This window comes from Anomaloglossus baeobatrachus, chromosome 5 (assembly GCF_048569485.1).
Source record: "Anomaloglossus baeobatrachus isolate aAnoBae1 chromosome 5, aAnoBae1.hap1, whole genome shotgun sequence".
In the NCBI taxonomy this organism is placed as follows: Eukaryota; Metazoa; Chordata; class Amphibia; order Anura; family Aromobatidae; genus Anomaloglossus; species Anomaloglossus baeobatrachus.
The window spans coordinates 22,469,610-22,490,553 of NC_134357.1; the positions used below are offsets into that span (position 1 = coordinate 22,469,610).

At 43.3% G+C, this 20,944-nt stretch overlaps 1 protein-coding gene across 1 annotated transcript in view; it reads right to left on the bottom strand.

The window, feature by feature from the left end:
* Positions 1-20,944, bottom strand: part of LOC142312584 (alpha-2-macroglobulin-like protein 1) — a 105,437-nt gene that overhangs the window by 63,371 nt on the left and 21,122 nt on the right. The window lies entirely within an intron of this gene.

The window sequence follows — 20,944 nt, forward strand, 5'->3', positions numbered from 1 at the left end:
ACAGTATATAATTACTATATTAACGCACTGTAGGTATAGGAGATGTTGCTGCTTTTTTACTGCTGTTTGCATAAAGAAATCTAAGTATTATAATATTGCCCTCTACATTCAAACGTGGTTTCATTTCTTTCAGTGCCTAATGAGTTAATGTCAGTTTTGTTATCCAGCAGTTCTTATCGGAGTGTTTCAGCTGCAACTGCTTTGTAGCGACGCCCCTTCAGATTTAGGTAGCGGTGTCTCCCAGCATTCCTTGCTGAAGATACAAACTTATTCTTCTCTGGTGCTTTATCCTTTGTTCCTTACTGTTTCCCCAGTTTGTCTGTCCTTCCCTTGTGTCTTATTAGTGCAGTGGTGAGGTCTAGTGTACCTGACCCGCCTCTCACTAGCCAGGGCATCTACAGGGCTTCTCAGGTTCCTGCTCGGCGACAATTGCAGAGACTGTATAGGGACTGACAAGGAGAGTAGGGACAGCTGCAGGTGAGATTATAAGGTGTCCTATCTACCCCTCTCACTAGCTCCAGGGCCCTCCGTTGTTATCGTGTGCCTTGTGTCCTATTTGTTTGTTGTGTTTTTTGTTATGCATCAGATACCCGTAGGTCTGAACACACTTGCCACGCTCGTCACACTTGGCAAGCATGACTTTATCTTCAGCCTAAACACATTTTTTCCTGTTCCTCTATGGCTCAAGCGGTTCACGAATCTGTGTTCTCAGGTTGTGCAGCAACTACTATAATACTGCAACTATGAACAGAAATATAACTACTGTAATACTGCCCCCTGTTTACAAGAATGTAACTACTATAATACTGCTCCTATGTACAAGAATATAACTACTATAATACTGCTCCTATGTACAAGAATATAACTACTATAATACTGTCCCCTATGTACAAGAATATAACTACTATAATACTGCTCCCTATGTACAAGAATATAACTACTATAATACTGCTCCTATGTACAAGAATATAACTACTATAATACTGCCCTTATGTACAAGAATATAACTACTATAATACTACTCCTATGTACAAGAATATAACTAATATAATACTGCTCCTATGTACAAGAATATAACTACTATAATACTGCCCCCAATGTACAAGATTATAACCACTATAATACTGCTCCTATGTACAAGAATATATCTACTATAATACTGCCCCCTATGTACAAGAATATAACTACTATAATACTGCCCCCTATGTACAAGAATATAACTACTATAATACTGCTCCTATGTACAAGAATATAACTACTATAATACTGCTCCTATGTACAAGAATATAACTACTATAATACTGCTCCTATGTACAAGAATATAACTACTATAATACTGCTCCTATGTACAAGAATATAACTACTATAATACTGCTCCTATGTACAAGAATATAACTACTATAATACTGCCCCCTATGTACAAGAATATAACTACTATAATACTGCACCTATGTACAAGAATATAACTACTATAATACTGCTCCTATGTACAAGAAAATAACTACTATAATACTGCTCCTATGTACATGTATATAACTACTATAATACTGCTCCTATGTACAAGAATGTAACTACTATAATACTGCCTCCTATGTACAAGAATATAACTACTATAATACTGCCTCCTATGTACAAGAATGTAACTACTATAATACTGCTCCTATGTACAAGAATATAACTACTATAATACTGCTCCTATGTACAAGAATATAACTACTATAATACTGCTCCCTATGTACAAGAATATAACTACTATAATACTGCTCCTATGTACAAGAATATAACTACTATAATACTGCCCTTATGTACAAGAATATAACTACTATAATACTACTCCTATGTACAAGAATATAACTAATATAATACTGCTCCTATGTACAAGAATATAACTACTATAATACTGCCCCCAATGTACAAGATTATAACCACTATAATACTGCTCCTATGTACAAGAATATATCTACTATAATACTGCCCCCTATGTACAAGAATATAACTACTATAATACTGCCCCCTATGTACAAGAATATAACTACTATAATACTGCTCCTATGTACAAGAATATAACTACTATAATACTGCTCCTATGTACAAGAATATAACTACTATAATACTGCTCCTATGTACAAGAATATAACTACTATAATACTGCTCCTATGTACAAGAATATAACTACTATAATACTGCTCCTATGTACAAGAATATAACTACTATAATACTGCCCCCTATGTACAAGAATATAACTACTATAATACTGCACCTATGTACAAGAATATAACTACTATAATACTGCTCCTATGTACAAGAAAATAACTACTATAATACTGCTCCTATGTACATGTATATAACTACTATAATACTGCTCCTATGTACAAGAATGTAACTACTATAATACTGCCTCCTATGTACAAGAATATAACTACTATAATACTGCCTCCTATGTACAAGAATGTAACTACTATAATACTGCTCCTATGTACAAGAATATAACTACTATAATACTGCTCCTATGTACAAGAATATAACTACTATAATACTGTCCCCTATGTACAAGAATATAACTACTATAATACTGCTCCCTATGTACAAGAATATAACTACTATAATACTGCTCCTATGTACAAGAATATAACTACTATAATACTGCCCTTATGTACAAGAATATAACTACTATAATACTACTCCTATGTACAAGAATATAACTAATATAATACTGCTCCTATGTACAAGAATATAACTACTATAATACTGCCCCCAATGTACAAGATTATAACCACTATAATACTGCTCCTATGTACAAGAATATATCTACTATAATACTGCCCCCTATGTACAAGAATATAACTACTATAATACTGCCCCCTATGTACAAGAATATAACTACTATAATACTGCCCCTATGTACAAGAATATAACTACTATAATACTGCCTCTATATACAACAATATAACTAATATAATACTACCTCCCATATATAAGAATATAACTACTATAATACTGCTCCTATGTACAAGAATATAACTACTATAATACTGCCTCCTATGCACAAGAATATAACTACTATAATACTGCCTCCTATGTACAAAAATATAACGACTATAATACTGCCCCTATATACAAGAATATAACTACTATAATACTACTCCTATGTACAAGAATATAACTACTATAATACTGCCTCCTATGTACAAGAATATAACAACTATAATACTGCCTCTATGTGCAAAAATATAACGACTATAATACTGCCTCCTATGTAAAAGAATATAACGACTATAATACTGCCTCTATGTACAAAAATACAACTACTATAATACTGCTCCTATGTACAAGAATATAACTACTATACTACTACCCCTATGTACAAGAATATAACTACTATAATACTACCCCAATGTACAAGAATATAACTACTATAATACTGCCCTCTATGTACAAGAATATAACTATTATAATACTGCTCCTATGTACAAGAATATAACTGCTATAATACTGCTCCTATGTACAAGAATATAACTACTATAATACTGCCCCTATGTACAAGAATATAACTACTATAATACTGCCTCTATGTACAAGAATATAACTACTATAATACTGCCCCTATGTACAAGAATATAACTACTATAATACTGCCCCTATGTACAAGAATATACCTACTATAATACTGCCCCTATGTACAATAATATAACTACTATAATACTGCCTCCCATATATAAGAATATAACTACTATAATACTGCCCCCAAGCTGTGAGGTTGTGTGTGAGCAGTTCTCCTGATGTCTGGAGCAAGCCCAGGGCGGGGCCCCCCTGGGCGGGGAAGCTCCCCAGGCAAGGCCCAGGCTTCCCGGCCTACACTGGGACACGGCTCCCAGGCCTCTTCTATTGGGAATACCACCCCCAGAGTCGCTGTGAGGCCTGTGACTATAGCACAAAGCTGCAGCAGGAAAGGAGAAAGTAAGGAATCCATGTGTCCTGTTTTGGGAGGAAAACCGACTCCAAGTGCAGTAATGAAGCCAGAAGTGAGTGAAGAAAAGAAACAAAGTGTGCAGTGTTGTGATTCCTGCAGAGAACCCCCGGTCAGTGCACAGCTCCAGCCAGGAGCTCAGCTTCCATCACCGTCAGCTGTGCAGCTCAGCTCTCCGGCCCGCAGACAGAGGACATCTTGGGAGAAGCAGACCCTGCAAGAGAATCTCCAGCTGCAGCATGTGGTGTCCGGCATGGCGAGCTCAGGCCGCACCAGGTCGCAGTCCAGTGCCAGCGGTAAGCAAGTCCCAGTGCCTGGGTCCAGCAAGGCCACCATGCAGACATCTGTGGTGGAGGCCTCTGACAAGCCTGTATTCAAGGTCCCTGCACCTGTGGCCAAGCCTGAAGCTGTGGAGACGGGGCGTGCGCCCGAGCTGCAGCTGGCGGAGGAGATACCTGGACTGGTAAGGAAGATGGGTGAGTTGCAGACGCATAAACAAATGCTGCAAAGTGAAATAGACTTTATTTACCACCTGAAGACAAGTCACCCTGATAACAATGCCACGTATGACATGAGGCTGAATGCGCTGGGTGTGGAGCTGGCCGGGGTGGTACAGGACATGGACTGTTGTCTGGAGGCGATGGGGCCCCTGAAGGAGACCTACGTGAATCGGGAGCGGTTTGCCTCCTATACACAAGACTGTGCTGTGGAGACCAGGACCCCCCACATAAAGTCAGAGACTGTTCAGGACGAGACCCCCCAGCAGCAGGCACGGCCGGTGGTACAGGCTGCACGCTTCTGCTTCCAGGAGGGAGCACCACTGCAGCAGCAGGGACAGCCTGTAGAGTCTGAACAGGAGCATACGCCTCAGACTCTAGCAGAGGCACCACAAGTCTCAGCATGCTCCTCACAGGAGCAGGACAGTATGTGTGAGACTGATTGTGCTGATGAGGCCGGTGCACAGCCTGGGCATAGTGACGCTGTGCCTGTGGGGTCGGGGGCTGGAGGGGATTCACAATCTGTGATGGACGTTGTACTGTCTGACAATGATGCTGCTCATGTTAATGTACATGACATATGTGACTATCCCCCTTTACCATCTAGTCCACAAGGTGTGACAGCCCCCCCTGATGCAGATCCTCTCCCTGTCAGTCAGCCCAGTGTGACCCAGCGGGTGTCCCCCAGGAACGCCTGGAGCCGCAGTGCCCCATCCTTCACCTCTAGTGCCAGGTATACCGGCCAGACATTTAAACGTATAAATGTTGTGCGTTTTAAGTACATAGGTCCCAAGGAGGATCTGCCGCAGCGCAGATATGTGGTGCGAGAGCTGCTGTGCCGCCAGATGGGGTTTGTGGTACATGAGATCCTGGCGGTCTCTAATCTGCAGGACAGGCAGGGCTATGAGGTCAGTTTCAAGCTCGTTGGTGATCTGGACAGATTCTGGGCCCATTACCCCAAGTTCAGGGACACTGAGGGCTGGAATAAGTTCTTGTTGGTCCCCATTTCCAGGCCAGATACTGTTACTGTAAATGTCACCTTCTGGAATGAGGCCGTTCCCCCACAGGACATCGAGGTGTGGCTCCGGAGGCATTGTGACCTCGTCTCTGATCTCACCAAAGTCAGGGATGAGGATGGTATCTGGACAATGGGGTGGAAGGTCCAGGTGAAGCTGAGGCAATATAATAATATCACTGCCCACCTACCCAACTCCTTCTTCATTGGGAGGGAGAAGGGGAGATGTTACTACCCCGGGCAGCCCAGAAAATGCTTCAAATGTGGTGGAAAGAGTCATCTGGCTAATGCCTGTACTGTGGTGAAGTGCAGCCTGTGTGGGGAAATTGGCCATGTTGCTGCAGATTGTCGGGACATCCGGTGCAACTTCTGTGGTAAGATGGGCCATCCTCACAGGGACTGTCCAGACGCCTGGCACAACATCTGCAGAGAGTTACCGGATGAGGATGTGATGGCAGGGGCTGAGGCTCAGGAGGTAGTTGAGCTGGTGGCAGAGGCTCAGGAGGAGGATGTAATGTCAGGAGAGATACCGACCAACTCAGATGCCCACCAGGAGTCCGCCTATGTGACACCAGAGCAGCAGGGTACAAAGAGGAACATGGAGGTTGTCCCTCAGGTCCAGCAGCCTCAGGTAGGCCCCTCTTCTGCATCACTCTTTGTATCTGAGGACTGGAGTGTTAAGCACAATAAGAGGAAGAAAAAAAATGCGTCCTCTCGTAAACCTGAGGCAGAATATGACTCTGGTCAGAGTGCTAGCAAGAAGGTCCAGGGTTCTGCTGAAGTGATGGTCATGTCCGACAGGTATGGGGTGTTATCAGAGTCTAATGATGAGGACTATGAGAACGAGTTGAGGAAAATTGATGCTGAATGTGACAGGGATGTAGAAGGAAGGAAGCCCATTTCTGTAGACCATCAGGTAGAGACTGACATGGACACCAGTGGTGGACAGAACATCTTTGATTCATGATGATGGCTGTTACTCTGCTTCTTTTATACTGTGTTGTGATGGCCGGGTTCTCATTAACAATAACCTCGAGTAATGTGAATAGTATTAAGGTGAGGAGGACGAGACATACGGTATATGAACATCTACGATACCTGGGCACTGATGTCATCTTCCTGCAGGAGACGCGACTGACATCTCTGGGGCTTATGAGGGAGGCTGAGAGGGAATGGCGGTCCGGTCCATCATTCTGGTCACTGGCTATGGAGCCTTACGCTGGGGTCGCTGTTCTGTTTAGCACCAATGACGTGACTGTACATAGGATGACGGAGGTGGTCATGGGGAGGTGTCTGGTTCTGGAAGTCACTATCCATGGTAGGCGACTCCGGCTTATTAACATCTATGGGCCACAGACGGTGACTGACAGGATCCAGCTTTATAATGACGTCAAGCCTTACCTCTTCACTTCTCTTCCAGTGGTGATGGCAGGGGACTTTAATGCGATACTGTCATCAGGTGACAGTTCCTCAGGCAGGACAGTGACCAGGGATGGTAAGGTCCTACAGAACATCATAACACAGGCAGGGCTGACAGACGCTTTCACACGGGGAGGTCGGCAGCCTAAGTTCACATATTCTTGTTCCAACAGAAGCAGTAGGATAGATTTTGTGTTTGTGAGTCCTACTGAGGCTGTCGGCGCCCTGAGTGAGAAGGTCGTCCCTTACTCTGATCACCTCGCTTTGTGCTTGTGCCTAGGGGTCTCTACCCGTCCGGACATTGGTAGAGGGTTGTGGAGGCTTAATTCCAGTCTCCTGGATGATGTTTATGTCCAGAGTCGTATCCACTCCCTTATGGAGCTTCATCTAGACAGGGCAGACTTCTATGACAACATGACCGACTGGTGGGAGGACGTCAAGGAGGATATCAGATCCCTCTTGCAGAGACTGTCAGTTAATAAAGGGAGGAATAAGTACAGCCAGTACCTAAGACTGCGTAAAGAATGGGAGTCATTGTATTCGGCGGGTGGGGATGACAGAGTAAGGATTAACCGGCTGAAATCTGAGATAAGGCAGTATCAGTACAGTAGGTACACCTCCCTGGTTCTTGAGCGAGATTATGGGTCCTTAGGGGCCCCTGATCCGTTTGAGAATTGCAGGGAGAGGGTGGCCAAGAAAATGGTCACAGGTCTCACTGATTCCCAGGGTGTATTGCAGGATTCACGGGAGGGTATCCTGGGGGTGGTGAGATCTTACTATGCTGACTTGTTTCAGAGGAATGTTTTGGATAGAAATAAGATGGCTCAATTCTTGGAGGCAACTCCAGTGCCTGATACTTATGATCGGGACTTTTCTCCTTTGACAGCGGAATTAACGGTGGAGGAAGTTAAGGAGGCTATTAATAAATTATGTCTGAAGAAGGCACCAGGTCCAGATGGTATTACAGCAGAGTTTTATAAGAAATTTAGAGACCTCCTGGCTCCAATCCTTGTGGATGTGTATAGCAATTGCCTAGAAACTCACCTGATGCCTCCATCCATGAGAGTCTCCTCGTTAATTCTGCTGTCTAAAGGTAAAGAGCCGAGCGACATCAGGAACTGGAGGCCGATTGCCCTCCTGAATGTGGACAGGAAGATTCTGGCAAAGATCCTCTTTTCTAGATTAGTCTGTTTGTCTCCGGCACTGTTGGCAGGCTCTCAGTTTGGCACAGTAAAAGGGCGGAACATCTCTGGAGCAGTCATCTCGATACGGGAGATGTTCGAGAGATGCAAAGCTCAGCGGTGTGGGAGATATGTTGTGAGTCTGGACCAGGCTAAAGCCTTTGACAGGGTTGATCATGACTATCTGTGGGCGACTTTGTCAAAGTACGGTATTCCAGGAAAATTTGTGAATTGGCTGAAGACGCTGTACAGAGAGGCGGTGAGCTTTCCTCTGATTAATGGTTGGCAGGGTGACACTTTTGGAGTTGAGGCAGGGGTGAGACAGGGCTGCCCATTGAGTCCACTCCTGTATGTTTTTGCCCTGGACCCGTTTCTGAGGTCACTGCAGGAGTGCGATTTTCAGGGGGTGTCGGTCCCCCACTGCTTGCCTCTGAATGTTGTTGCCTATGCGGATGATGTGACGTTGGTGATCTCCAATCCTCATGAGGTGCAGATGTTATCTGCGTCCATCAGAAGCTACTCAGAGGCCTCCGGGTCTCTGGTCAACCTTGAGAAGAGTCAAGCTCTGTGGACATTAGACACTGATCCCGGCTTTGATCTGCCGCAGTTTGCCAATGCCTCCACCCATATTAAGATCCTAGGGGTTAAATTCGGGAGGGATGATAATGCCAGGCTAAATTGGGAGGAGAAATTGGAAACCGGAAATGTGAAGGTTCAGCTATGGAAGAACTGGAGGCTGACCTACAGAGAAAGGGTCACTATGTTGAAGACTTACCTTGTCCCCGTGTTTTTGTATGTCTCTGTCATTTTCCCTTTGCCAGAGCCTTTCTTAGCGAGGCTCTTCAGCCTGTTCTTCCAGCTCTTGTGGGGGAATAGGCTGAACCTAGTAAAGAGGGGAGTAACGTACTTACAGCGGAGAGAGGGTGGGCTGGATATGTTGAATCCAAGGGTTTTCTTTGACTCCTTGTTTCTGAAGGTGAATTTTGGGAACATGGACTCAAACAGTAGCTCCCTGTGGGTGAATAGTATCCGGTACTGGATATTGCCTTTTGCAGAGTCTTGGGTGCGAGGCGGCAGTCTCAAGAGGAGGATATGGACGGGTGACTACCTCCCCCAGTATCTGGACTATGGTCTGAAGTGTGTCAGGAAGTGGGGACTGCAGAGGTCTTACATTGAGAGCAACACGAGAAGAGACCTGTATGCTCGGATATGTGGGACTTTCCTCCATTCTCCACTGGCCCTGAGGGACTGTGTCACGACCACCCTTCAGGACAGTCTCAGGTTCCTAAACGGGAGACGACTTCCTTCCAAACTGTTCGATATTGCTTGGCTTTCGCTCCATAGTCGGCTCTTTGTCAGGGGGAATCTGAAGTTTCTGAGCGTCTCTGATCGGACCTGTCCCCTTGGTTGTCGGCAGGAGGAGACTATGGATCACTTTATATGTGATTGCTGGGGAGGAAGGAAGATCCGGGAGGAAGTGTCCAATCGTCTCCAAATCCCCAGACTGCGGACCCTAAAGTATCCTGACATAGTGTACGGTGTCCCCTCTAATGTCAGTAATATCGACAGAGAGACCATGTATATCATAATTAGTGTCATCAAGTACTACTACTGGCACATGAGGACCCGGGTATCACTGCACAATGAGCCGTGTGATCACACCGCTGCGGCCGATCAGGTTATGTCGGAGCTCCGGTGGATAAAAGCCATAGAAATTGGAAGGAGTCAGAGGAACGCAACATTATGGAGGAATGTGAGGTTCAGTTAGGAGATATGGTGTTTTTTTTTTGTTTTCTCTTTTTGTTTTCTCTCCCTCTCTCTCTGCTAACGGTGGACTTCATCATTTCTTTATGCATGTAATGTGATTATTTAGGGCTTTTGTATATGTGACTGCAGAATGCAGTGATTTGTGTTTTCTTCGGGCAATTTTGTGTTTTTATAATTGTATTTGTTTGTTTTATAATAAAAATTGCCCCTATAAACAAGAATATAACTACTATAACACTGCCTCCTATATACAAGAATATAACCACTATAACACTGCCTCCTATGTACAAGAATATAATTACTATAATACTGCCTCCTATGTACAAGAATATAACGACTATAATACTGCCTCCTATGTACAAGAATATAACGACTATAATACTGCCTCCTATGTACAAGAATATAACGACTATAATACTGCCCCTATGTACAACAATATAACTACTATAATACTGCCTCCCATATATAAGAATATAACTACTATAATAATGCCTCTATGTACAACAATATAACTACTATAATACTGCCTCCCATATATAAGAATATAACTACTATAATACTGCCCCTATATACAAGCATATAACTACTATAATACTGCCCCTATGTACAAGAATATAACTACTATAATACTGCCTCTATGTTCAAAAATATAATGACTATAATACTGCCTCCTATGTACAAGAATATAACGACTATAATACTGCCTCTATGTACAAAAATATAACTACTGTAATACTGCTCCTATGTACAAGAATATAACTACTATACTACTACCCCTATGTACAAGAATATAACTACTATAATACTGCCTCCTATGTACAAGAATATAACTACTATAATACTGCCTCTATGTAGAAGAATATAACTACTATAATACTGCCCCTATGTACAAGAATATAACTACTATAATACTGCTCCTATGTACAAGAATATAACTACTATAATACTGCCTCTATGTGCAAAAATATAATGACTATAATACTGCCTCCTATGTACAAGAATATAACGACTATAATACTGCCTCTATGTACAAAAATATAACTACTATAATACTGCTCCTATGTACAAGAATATAACTACTATACTACTACCCCTATGTACAAGAATATAACTACTATAATACTGCCTCCTATGTACAAGAATATAACTACTATAATACTGCCTCTATGTAGAAGAATATAACTACTATAATACTGCCCCTATGTACAAGAATATAACTACTATAATACTGCCTCTATGTAGAAGAATATAACTACTATAATACTGCCCCTATGTACAAGAATATAACTACTATAATACTGCCCCTATGTACAACAATATAACTACTATAATACTGCCCCTATGTACAACAATATAACTACTATAATACTGCCCCTATGTACAACAATATAACTACTATAATACTGCCCCTATGTACAAGAATATAACGACTATAATACTGCTCTTATGTACAAGAATATAACTGCTATAATACTGCTCCTCTGTACAAGAATATAACTACAATAATACTGCCCCTATGTACAAGAATATAACTACTATAATACTGCCTCTATGTACAAAAATATAACTACTATTACACTGCTCTTATGTACAAGAATATAACTACTATAATACTGCTCCTATGTACAAGAATATAACTGCTATAATACTGCTCTTATGTACAAGAATATAACTGCTATAATGCTGCCCCCTATGTATAAGAATATAACTACTATAACACTGCTCCTCTGTACAAGAATATAACTACTATAATACTGCCCCTATGTACAGGAATATAACGACTATAATACTGCCCCTATGTATAAGAATATAACTACTATAATACTGCCTCTATGTACAAAAATATAACTACTATTACACTGCTCTTATGTACAAGAATATAACTACTATAATACTGCCCCTATGTACAAGAATATAACTACCATTACACTGCTCTTATGTACAAGAATATAACTACTATAATACTGCCCCTATGTACAAGAATATAACTGCTATAATGCTGCCCCCTATGTATAAGAATATAACTACTATAATACTGCTCCTCTGTACAAGAATATAACTACTATAATACTGCTCCTATGTACAAGAATATAACTACAATAATACTGCTCCTATGTACAAGAATATAACTGCTATAATACTGCTCTTATGTACAAGAATATAACTGCTATAATGCTGCCCCCTATGTATAAGAATATAACTACTATAATACTGCTCCTCTGTACAAGAATATAACTACTATAATACTGCTCCTATGTACAAGAATATAACTACTATAATACTGCCCCTATGTACAACAATATAACTACTATAATACTGCCTCCCATATATAAGAATATAACTACTATAATACTGCCTCCCATATATAAGAATATAACTACTATAATACTGCCCCTATGTACAAGAATATAACTACTATAATACTGCCTCTATGTACAAGAATATAACTACTATAATACTGCTCCTATGTACAAGAATATAACTACTATAATACTGCTCCTATGTACAAGAATGTAACTACTATAATACTGCCTCTATGTACAAGAATATAACTACTATAATACTGCTCCTATGTACAAGAATATAACTACTATAATACTGCTCCTATGTACAAGAATATAACTACTATAATACTGCCTCTATGTACAAGAATATAACTACTATAATACTGCCTCTATGTACAAGAATATAACTACTATAATACTGCTCCTATGTACAAGAATATAACTACTATAATACTTCTCCTATGTACAAGAATATAACCACTATAATACTGCTGCTATGTACAAGAATATAACCACTATAATACTGCTGCTATGTACAAGAATATAACTACTATAATACTGCCCCCTATGTACAAGAATATAACCACTATAATACTGCTCCTATGTACAAGAATATAACCACTATAATACTGCTCCTATGTACAAGAATATAACTACTATAATACTGCCCCCTATGTACAAGAATATAACTACTATAATACTGCCCCCTATGTACAAGAATATAACTACTATAATACTGCCGCTATGTACAAGAATATAACTACTATAATACTGCTCCTATGTACAAGAATATAACTGCTATAATACTGCCCCTATGTACAAGAATATAACTACTATAATACTGCCCTTATGTACAAGAATATAACTACTATAATACTGCTCCTATGTACAAGAATATAACTACTATAATACTGCCCCCTATGTACAAGAATATAACTACTATAATACTGCCCCCTATGTAGAAGAATATAACTACTATAATACTGCTCCTATGTACAAGAATATAACCACTATAATACTGCTGCTATGTACAAGAATATAACCACTATAATACTGCCCCTATGTACAAGAATATAACTACTATAATACTGCCCCTATGTACAAGAATATAACTACAATAATACTGCCCCTATGTACAAGAATATAACTACTATAATACTGCCTCCCATATATAAGAATATAACTACTATAATACTGCCCCCAAGCTGTGAGGTTGTGTGTGAGCAGTTCTCCTGATGTCTGGAGCAAGCCCAGGGCGGGGCCCCCCTGGGCGGGGAAGCTCCCCAGGCAAGGCCCAGGCTTCCCGGCCTACACTGGGACACGGCTCCCAGGCCTCTTCCATTGGGAATACCACCCCCAGAGTCGCTGTGAGACCTGTGAATGTTGCACAAAGCTCCAGTAAGAAAGGAGAAAGTAAGGAATCCATGTGTCCTGTTTTGGGAGGAAAACAAACTCCAAGTGCAGTAATGAAGCCAGAAGTGAGTGAAGAAAAGAAACAAAGTGTGAAGTCTTGTGATTCCTGCAGAGAACCCCCGGTCAGTGCACAGCTCCAGCCAGGAGCTCAGCCTCCATCACCGTCAGCTGTGCAGCTCAGCTCTCCGGCCCGCAGACAGAGGACATCTTTGGAGAAGCAGACCCTGCAAGAGAATCTCCAGCAGCAGCATGTGGTGTCCGGCATGGCGAGCTCAGGCCGCACCAGGTCGCAGTCCAGTGCCAGCTGTAAGCAAGTCCCAGTGCCTGGGTCCAGCAAGGCCACCATGAAATCATCTGTGGTGGAGGCCTCTGACAAGCCTGTATTCAAGGTCCCTGCACCTGTGGCCAAGCCTGAAGCTGTGGAGACGGGGCGTGCGCCCGAGCTGCAGCTGGCAGAGGAGATACCTGGACTGGTAAGGAAGATGGGTGAGTTGCAGACACATAAACAAATGCTGCAAAGTGAAATAGACTTTATTTACCACCTGAAGAGCGGTGACCCTGATAATAATGCCGCGTATGACATGAGGCTGAATGCGCTGGGTGTGGAGCTGGCCGGGGTGGTACAGGACATGGACTGTTGTCTGGAGGCGATGGGGCCCCTGAAGGAGACCTACGTGAATCGGGAGCGGTTTGCCTCCTATACACAAGACTGTGCTGTGGAGACCAGGACCCCCCACATAAAGTCAGAGACTGTTCAGGACGAGACCCCCCAGCAGCAGGCACGGCCGGTGGTACAGGCTGCACGCTTCTGCTTCCAGGAGGGAGCACCACTGCAGCAGCAGGGACAGCCTGTAGAGTCTGAACAGGAGCATACGCCTCAGACTCCAGCAGAGGCACCACAAGTCTCAGCATGCTCCTCACAGGAGCAGGACAGTATGTGTGAGACTGATTGTGCTGATGAGGCCGGTGCACAGCCTGGGCATAGTGACGCTGTGCCTGTGGGGTCGGGGGCTGGAGGGGATTCACGATCTGTGATGGACGTTGCACTGTCTGACAATGATGCTGCTCATGTTAATGTACATGACATATGTGACTATCCCCCTTTACCATCTAGTCCACAAGGTGTGACAGCCCCCCCTGCTGCAGATCCTCTCCCTGTCAGTCAGCCCAGTGTGACCCGGCAGGTGCCCCCCAGGAATGCCTGGAGCCGCGGTGCCCCATCCTTCACCTCTAGTGCCAGGTATACTGGCCAGACGTTTAAACGTATCAATGTTGTGCGTTTTAAGTACATAGGTCCCAAGGAGGATCTGCCGCAGCGCAGATATGTGGTGAGGGAGCTGCTGTGCCGCCAGATGGGGTTTGTGGTACATGAGATCCTGGCGGTCTCTAATCTGCAGGACAGGCAGGGCTATGAGGTCAGTTTCAAGCTCGTTGGTGATCTGGACAGATTCTGGGCCCATTATCCCAAGTTCAGGGACACTGAGGGCTGGAATAAGTTTTTGTTGGTTCCCATTTCCAGGCCAGATACTGTTACTGTGAATGTCACCTTCTGGAATGAGGCCGTTCCCCCACAGGACATCGAGGTGTGGCTCCGGAGGCATTGTGACCTCGTCTCTGATCTCACCAAGGTCAGGGATGAGGATGGTATCTGGACAATGGGGTGGAAGGTACAGGTGAAGCTGAGGCAATATAATAATATCACTGCCCACCTACCCAACTCCTTCTTCATTGGGAGGGAGAAGGGGAGATGTTACTACCCCGGGCAGCCCAGAAAATGCTTCAAATGTGGTGGAAAGGGTCATCTGGCTAATGCCTGTACTGTGGTGAAGTGCAGCCTGTGTGGGGAAATTGGCCATGTCGCTGCAGATTGTCGGGACGTCCGGTGCAACCTCTGTGGTAAGATGGGCCATCCTCACAGGGACTGTCCAGACGCCTGGCACAACATCTGCAGAGAGTTACCGGATGAGGATGTGATGGCAGGGGCTGAGGCTCAGGAGGTAGTTGAGCTGGTGGCAGAGGCTCAGGAGGAGGATGTAATGTCAGGAGAGATACCGACCAACTCAGATGCCCACAAGGAGTCCGCCTATGTGACACCAGAGCAGCAGGGTACAAAGAGGAACATGGAGGTTGTCCCTCAGGTCCAGCAGCCTCAGGTAGGCCCCTCTTCTGCATCACTCTTTGTATCTGAGGACTGGAACGTTAAGCATAATAAGAGGAAGAAAAAAAATGCGTCCTCTCGTAAACCTGAGGCAGAATATGACTCTCGTCAGAGTGCTAGCAAGAAGGTCCAGGGTTCTGCTGAAGTGATGGTCGTGTCCGGCAGGTATGGGGTGTTATCAGAGTCTAATGATGAGGACTATGAGAACGAGTTGAGGAAAATTGATGCTGAATGTGACAGGGACGTCGAGGACCATCCCCCGCCGAAAAGGAAGCCCATTTCTGTAGACCATCAGGTTGAGACTGACATGGACACCAGTGGTGGTCAGAACATCTTTGATTCATGATGATGGCTGTTACTCTGCTCCTTTTATACTGTGTTGTGATGGCCGGGTTCTCATTAACAATAACCTCGAGTAATGTGAATAGTATTAAGGTGAGGAGGACGAGACATACCGTATATGAACATCTCAGATACCTGGGCACTGATGTCATCTTCCTGCAGGAGACGCGACTGACATCCCTGGGACTTATGAGGGAGGCTGAGAGGGAATGGCGGTCCGGTCCATCATTCTGGTCACTGGCTGTGGAGCCTTACGCCGGGGTCGCTGTCCTGTTTAGCACCAATGACGTGACTGTACATAGGATGACGGAGGTGGTCATAGGGAGGTGTCTGGTTCTGGAAGTCACTATCCATGGTAGGCGACTCCGGCTTATTAACATCTATGGGCCACAGACGGTGACTGACAGGATCCAGCTTTATAATGACGTCAAGCCTTACCTCTTCACTTCTCTTCCAGTGGTGATGGCAGGGGACTTTAATGCGATACTGTCATCAGGTGACAGTTCCTCAGGCAGGACAGTGACCAGGGATGGTAAGGTCCTACAGAACATCATAACACAGGCAGGGCTGACTGACGCTTTCACACAGGGAGGTCGGCAGCCTAAGTTCACATATTCTTGTTCCAACAGAAGCAGTAGGATAGATTTTGTGTTTGTGAGTCCTACTGAGGCTGTCGGCGCCCTGAGTGAGAAGGTTGTCCCTTACTCTGATCACCTCGCTTTGTGCTTGTGCCTAGGAGTCTCTACCCGTCCGGACATTGGTAGAGGGTTGTGGAGGCTTAATTCCAGTCTCCTGGATGATGTTTATGTCCAGAATCGTATCCACTCCCTTATGGAGCTTCATCTAGACAGGGCTGACTTCTATGATAACATGACCGACTGGTGGGAGGACATCAAGGAGGATATCAGATCCCTCTTGCAGAGACTGTCAGTTAATAAAGGGAGGAATAAGTACAGCCAGTACCTAAGACTGCGTAAAGAATTGGAGTCATTGTATTCGGCGGGTGGGGATGACAGAGTAAGGATTAACCGGCTGAAATCTGAGATAAGGCAGTATCAGTACAGTAGGTACACCTCCCTGGTTCTTGAGCGAGATTATGGGTCCTTAGGGGCCCCTGATCCGTTTGAGAATTGCAGGGAGAGGGTGGCCAAGAAAATGGTCACAGGTCTCACTGATTCCCAGGGTGTATTGCAGGATTCACGGGAGGGTATCCTGGGGGTGGTGAGATCTTACTATGCTGACTTGTTTCAGAGGAAGGTTTTGGATAGAAATAAGATGGCTCAATTCTTGGAGGCAACTCCAGTGCCTGATACTTATGATCTGGACTTTTCTCCTTTGACAGCAAAATTAACGGTGGAGGAAGTTAAGGAGGCTATTAATAAATTATGTCTGAAGAAGGCACCAGGTCCAGATGGAATTACAGCAGAGTTTTATAAGAAATTTAGAGACCTCCTGGCTCCAATCCTTGTGGATGTGTATAGCAATTGCCTAGAAACTCACCTGATGCCTCCATCCATGAGAGTCTCCTCGTTGGTTCTGCTGTCTAAGGGTAAAGAGCCGAGCGACATCAGGAACTGGAGGCCGATTGCCCTCCTGAATGTGGACAGGAAGATTCTGGCAAAGATCCTCTTTTCTAGATTAGTTTGTTTGTCTCCGGCACTGTTGGCAGGCTCTCAGTTTGGCACAGTAAAAGGGCGGAACATCTCTGGAGCAGTCATCTCGATACGTGAGATGTTCGAGAGATGTAAAGCTCAGCGGTGTGGGAGATATGTTGTGAGTCTGGACCAGGCTAAAGCCTTTGACAGGGTTGATCATGACTATCTGTGGGCGACTTTGTCAAAGTACGGTATTCCGGGAAAATTTGTGGATTGGCTGAAGACACTGTACAGAGAGGCGGTGAGCTTTCCTCTGATTAATGGTTGGCAGGGTGACACTTTTGGAGTTGAGGCAGGGGTGAGACAGGGCTGCCCGTTGAGTCCACTCCTGTATGTTTTTGCCCTGGACCCGTTTCTGAGGTCACTGCAGGAGTGCGATTTTCAGGGGGTGTCGGTCCCCCACTGCTTGCCTCTGAATGTTGTTGCCTATGCAGATGATGTGACGTTGGTGATCTCCAATCCTCGTGAGGTGCAGATGTTATCTGCGTCCAACAGAAGCTACTCAGAGGCCTCCGGGTCTCTGGTCAACCTTGAGAAGAGTCAAGCTCTGTGGACATTAGACACTGATCCCGGCTTTGATCTGCCGCAGTTTGCCAATGCCTCCACCCATATTAAGATCCTAGGGGTTAAATTCGGGAGGGATGATAATGCCAGGCTAAATTGGGAGGAGAAATTGGAAACCGGAAATGTGAAGGTTCAGCGATGGAAGAACTGGAGGCTGACCTACAGAGAAAGGGTCACTATGTTGAAGACTTACCTGGTCCCCGTGTTTTTGTATGTCTCTGTCATTTTCCCTTTGCCAGAGCCTTTCTCAGCGAGGCTCTTCAGCCTGTTCTTCCAGCTCTTGTGGGGGAATAGGCTGAACCTAGTAAAGAGGGGAGTAACGTACTTACAGCGGAGAGAGGGTGGGCTGGATATGTTGAATCCAAGGGTTTTCTTTGACTCCTTGTTTCTGAAGGTGAATTTTGGGAACATGGACTCAAACAGTAGCTCCCTGTGGGTGAATAGTATCCGGTACTGGATATTGCCTTTTGCAGAGTCTTGGGTGCGAGGCGGCAGTCTCAAGAGGAGGAGATGGACGGGTGACCACCTCCCCCAGTATCTGGACTATGGTCTGAAGTGTGTCAGGAAGTGGGGACTGCAGAGGTCTTACATTGAGAGCAACACGAGAAGAGACCTGTATGCTCGGATATGTGGGACCTTCTTCCATTCTCCACTGGCCCTGAGGGACTGTGTCACGACCACCCTTCAGGACAGTCTCAGGTTCCTGAACGGGAGACGACTTCCTTCCAAACTGTTTGATATTACTTGGCTTTCGCTCCATAGTCGGCTCTTTGTCAGGGGGAATCTGAAGTTTCTGAGCGTCTCTGATCGGACCTGTCCCCTTGGTTGTCGGCAGGAGGAGACTATGGATCACTTTATATGTGATTGCTGGGGAGGAAGGAAGATCCGGGAGGAAGTGTCCGATCGTCTCCAAATCCCCAGACTGCGGACCCTAAAGTATCCTGACATAGTGTACGGTGTCCCCTCAAATGTCAGTAATATCGACAGAGAGACCATGTATATTATAATTAGTGTCATCAAGTACTACCACTGGCACATGAGGACCCGGCTATCGCTGCACAATGAGCCATTTGATCACACCGCTGCAGCCGATCAGGTTATGTCGGAGCTCCGGTGGATCAAAACCATAGAAATTGGAAGGAGTCAGAGGAACGCCACATTATGGAGGAATGTGAGGTTCAGTTAGGAGATATGATGTTTTTTTTTTTTTTTTTGTTTTCTCTCCCTCTTTCTCTGCTAACGGTGGACTTCATCATTTATTTATGTATGTAATGTGATTATTTAGTGCCTTTGTATATGTGACTGCAGAATGCAGTGATTTGTGTTTTCTTCGGGCAATTTTGTGTTTTTATAATTGTATTTGTTTGTTTTATAATAAAAATTGCCCCCTATGTACAAGAATATAACCACTATAATACTGCTCCTATGTACAAGAATATAACCACTATAATACTGCTCCTATGTACAAGAATATAACTACTATAATACTGCCCCCTATGTACAAGAATATAACTACTATAATACTGCTCCTATGTACAAGAATATAACTACTATAATACTGCTCCTATGTACAAGAATATAACTACTATAATACTGCTCCTATGTACACGAATATAACTACTATAATACTGCCCCTATGTACAAGAATATAACCACTATAATACTGCTCCTATGTACAAGAATATAACCACTATAATACTGCTCCTATGTACAAGAATATAACTACTATAATACTGCTCCTATGTACAAGAATATAACTACTATAATACTGCTCCTATGTACAAGAATATAACTACTATAATACTGCTCCCTATGTATAAGAATATAACTACTATAATACTGCCCCCTATGTACAAGAATATAACTACTATAATACTGCCCCCTATGTACAAGAATATAACTACTATAATACTGCCTCCTATGTACAAAAATATAACGACTATAATACTGCCTCCTATGTACAAGAATATAACGACTATAATACTGCCCCTATGTATAAGAATATAACTACTATAATACTGCCTCTATGTACAAAAATATAACTACTATTACACTGCTCTTATGTACAAGAATATAACTACTATAATACTGCCCCTATGTACAAGAATATAACGACTATAATACTGCCCCTATGTATAAGAATATAACTACTATAATACTGCCTCTATGTACAAAAATATAACTACTATTACACTGCTCTTATGTACAAGAATATAACTACTTTAATACTGCTCCTATGTACAAGAATATAACTGCTATAATACTGCTCTTATGTACAAGAATATAACTACTATAATACTGCTCTTATGTACAAGAATATAACTGCTATAATGCTGCCCCCTATGTATAAGAATATAACTACTATAATACTGCTCCTCTGTACAAGAATATAACTACTATAATACTGCTCCTATGTACAAGAATATAACTACAATAATACTGCCCCTATGTACAAGAATATAACTACTATAATACTGTCTCTATGTACAAGAATATAACTACTATAATACTGCCCCTATGTACAACAATATAACTACTATAATACTGCTTCCCATATATAAGAATATAACTACTATAATACTGCCTCCCATATATAAGAATATAACTACTATAATACTGCCCCTATGTACAAGAATATAACTACTATAATACTGCCTCTATGTACAAGAATATAACTACTA